At 34.9% G+C, this 3,684-nt stretch overlaps 1 long non-coding RNA gene across 2 annotated transcripts; it reads left to right on the forward strand.

Moving 5' to 3' along the window:
- The first annotated feature begins 1,944 nt into the window (after positions 1–1,944).
- On the forward strand, positions 1,945–3,339 carry LOC121217820 (uncharacterized). Of its 2 annotated transcripts, XR_005914025.1 has the most exons (4): positions 1,959–2,105; positions 2,725–2,792; positions 2,876–2,984; positions 3,075–3,338. It is a non-coding gene; the product is annotated as an uncharacterized lncRNA (long non-coding RNA). The 2 variants fall into 2 exon arrangements; XR_005914024.1 differs by having other exon boundaries at positions 1,945–2,105; positions 2,725–2,984; positions 3,075–3,339.
- The last annotated feature ends 345 nt before the right edge of the window (positions 3,340–3,684 follow it).

Consider the following 3,684-nt stretch of genomic DNA (forward strand, 5'->3'; position numbering starts at 1 on the left):
GATGTATTGGTAATACGCATCTAATCCATTACCTTCTTATTCGGTGAAATCCACTGATTTCTATTCCCCCCTCTTTGCCCAGATTAGCTACTGATTGAGCATCACCTCCCTGATTTGCCCTCCCCCATCCCCTTGTTTCTCTTCTGTTCCTTCATCCGATTTCCTTCCTTATTTCTTTGCTTTTGTTTTCTGCTGATTTCCTCCCAGTCCATTATGCCTCTTTGCTGCCGATTTGTTCCCTCCGTTTCCTTTCTTTTCTTTTTCGCTCTGCCACTCTTTCGATTGCCTTCTCAACCAGTCGACCTTCTTCTTCTCAACCAGTGAAACCAAAAAAGCCGACGATATCCCCACTGTCACTGTAGCCATTGCTGGTTCTATCGTCGACAACGCTTAGTCTCTCGAGCTCGCCACTCGAGTAATGGAAAATCCCTCTGTTTCTCTTCACTCTTTCTACCCTATGTTACAAATTTTCATTTAATTTCTCCTTTTTCTATCAGAGTCAAGGAGGAATTCATCATTTGGAATCTGGATTTTAAAAAAGCAATGCGGGAAAGTCTTTAGTATCTGAAGAAGGGATTCAAGCTGGAAGGAAAAGAAGAGTTGACAGCTCACCTTCACGTGGTACTAAAAAAAGGAGGCAAACAAAAGATGCTTCTGTAATTCAAGAAGAGGATTGTGCTCACAGGTATCCACTTCTGCTCTTATATTGATTTCTTTTGGCATGTTATTTAACCATGTGCTGATATTCTGATTATTTCTTGATTCAGATAACTGAGGTTTGTTTACAATTACGTTTGTTGTTTTTCAGTGTAAATTCAACTGAACCAAATTCGCTTCCAGATCAGCCTGTATCATTGTCATATGATCAGAGTCAAGGAGGAGCTGATGAGACTAATGCACTGGTTGTTGATAAAATAACAGAGATTTTGGAAGAGACTTTTGAAAAAAAGGTTGTAGTTGATTCTTCCAATCTAGGAAATACTGATCATTTGCAGGATATTGTAGCAGAATCAATGCAGGGTATTCCTCAAAGTGGAGGAATGTGCAGTCTTGCAAGTGCTTCAGGAGAGAATGGTGGATCTGGGGATCCAGTAATTGTTCAAGAAGCACATTTGGGGAAGGTTTCTCAAGTTACCAAGCCCTATCAGGTAAAGGCTGATTCTAGCTATATGCAAATTCCTTTTTTCTTGCATGCAGATGACAGTATCAACATTTTACTAGGCTCTTATTTACAATGTGCATTTGTATTTTGTTTGCTTTTCCCCTCATTTGTGTTCCCCGGGTCTTTAACAGTAGCATTCCCCATTTATGATCAAGTTATTAAATTTCTCATAATAGTTATACAAGTTGATCAGGTTCTTTTGTTTTTGGGTGTCTTTTTCAGTCTTTCTATTTTGTATCCTTGCGGTTCATAAGTGTTTTTATTCTGTAGCCAATGAAAGACGTGTCAGAAGGAGGCACAAAGCTTGAAGACAACGTAGTTCCCAAACTAGATGAGAATGAGAAAATTGGAATGAGGACGAGGTCAAATCGGAAGTTGTAGAAATATATGTAGTTTCTTTTTAGCTTCTACAGTTATATTTTAACCATTTTGCACAAAGGTACTCTTTTCTTTCCAATCTCGCATCCTAGTGTCCCGTCAAATTATGAATTACACCTTGAAGCAGCTTTTGAAGTACTCTTTGTTTTTGGAGTTTTGCAGAATAGCAGATGTTCAACATGCCATGTAACAACTAAACATGGGAAAGTTGCTTACTAACTTGGATCTTGTTCAGAATACTTGTAAATGCTTATACTTTTATTTTGGTGTGGGTTTGTTTAGTAGTGCTGGTGCCTTTTGTGATTGTTATAGGTTTCTTACTAGGTCTATAATTGTTAAAAGGTGAATTGTAGGAAGGATAGATGCGAACAGATAAATTGGATTATTTTCACTTTTTTGTTGAATTATTTTCACTCTTGAATTATAAACTTCATCTTGTTTCCTTGTTCTTGCTGGTAATTCACAATTAGTTCTTATGTAGCCCTGTATATGGTTGCTGTAGAAAGACAAAGACAGAACAGAGATCAAATGATGGCAGAAAGTTTAAAGGCCATGGAATCAGAAGGTAGTGGTGAGCGAGTTTGAGCATTGACATGTTTAAATGTTCATAGGTTACTTATAACAAACTTGCTAATGAGCTTCCCCAACACTTCCTTGTGTTCTTACCTTTTGTGTGGAAGTCTTTTGTTGTTGAGTTATTATTAGACAATTACTGTGCTATTGTGTCATTCTCTTATAACAGACACAGTCACATAGATGATCTTTGTAAGTCATCCTTCTGAAATCTAGAGATAGTCAAATGGGAAAGAGTCGTAGGCAGTCTAAGAAGAGGTGTACAAAACTGACTCAGAGTTTCATTAGAAACTGCCAATGGTGCGTCTGGATTTAACCTTAGCTACTGGTTGCAACTCTATGTCATTGAATGTACTATTGCGGGGTTCATGCGTATCAATCAAATGGTGGTAATCTTCCTCGACTGATGTTATTGTGTTTGTATCTGTCATTATGATTGAGCATGTTTCTGTGTCTATGTTACCGTTGCAATGGGAACTAACCAAAACTTGGATTATGGTAATAAAATTGTTCTTATACTATTTCATGTTTCATGTTTCATTGTCATGTAATTATTTTTCTGAATTGTTTTTCTGAATTTAGCTGATTGCATTGATTGTTTTAATTCATAGGATCAGTGATGGACATCATTCAGCTTCATTGTTTAGTTTCTGGCATTGGTGCTCATGACATAGGCAGAGTAAGTAGAGATTCCCTTCTGCTGAAAACGAGGAACAAGTAAGCTTTTGATTTCTTCTGCTGAATGCTTGCTTTATATTGTAGTTGAACTAAGATCTTGAGGCAGTACTGCAACTTGTCAACAAATATGTCTTCTGGTTTTTGGTGCTTTAGAGGAAACATGTGCTCTTGGCAATTTAGCCTTCCTGGAGAGGTAAATTACTTTTGATTCATTGTGATTTTTTAGCAACCTTACCTCATGGCCTTCTATTTCCTGATTTATCAATGCATCATATAAATCCAGAATTGGCAGAGATTGCTTTTTCCCTTAACTTGTGGAATGGACACATGAAGTTGGAGGTTATTTTCAATGGCAACTTTGGACAGTATTCGTTTTCCTGCTAGATTGGTGAGCTATTTTGTTTGAAGTGAAGAATCGGTTTCATGGAAGGCCAATTGGAGTTGAGAGCAAGGTGAAAGAGATATTGTATCGGCTTGAATTTCTTCTATTGAATGCTTGCTTTATATTTTTAGTTGAAAGTGAGATATTGAGGCGGTACTTCCGTTTAATTCAGAATTGTTGTAAATTCAATCGAGTTCTTGATGATAATTCGATATGGTTATGTTTTTTTTTTATTTTTTAGAGTTCAATTCTTACTTATTAAATTTTATTAGTTATAATTATTTTAAATTTTATTAAATCATATATTTTAATTAAAATATATTTAATATTAATTATTTCAAATTATCTTTTATAGTATCATATAATATATTATGATTTGAGTAAATTCATATAAGAATATTAATTATTAAGAATTTTATTAAATTATATATTTTAAGTATAATATATTTAATAATAATTATGTTTAAATATGATTAAATTATTTATTATTCATATTAATAATCTTATCAAA

The sequence above is a fragment of the Gossypium hirsutum genome, chromosome D05 (assembly GCF_007990345.1).
Source record: "Gossypium hirsutum isolate 1008001.06 chromosome D05, Gossypium_hirsutum_v2.1, whole genome shotgun sequence".
In the NCBI taxonomy this organism is placed as follows: Eukaryota; Viridiplantae; Streptophyta; class Magnoliopsida; order Malvales; family Malvaceae; genus Gossypium; species Gossypium hirsutum.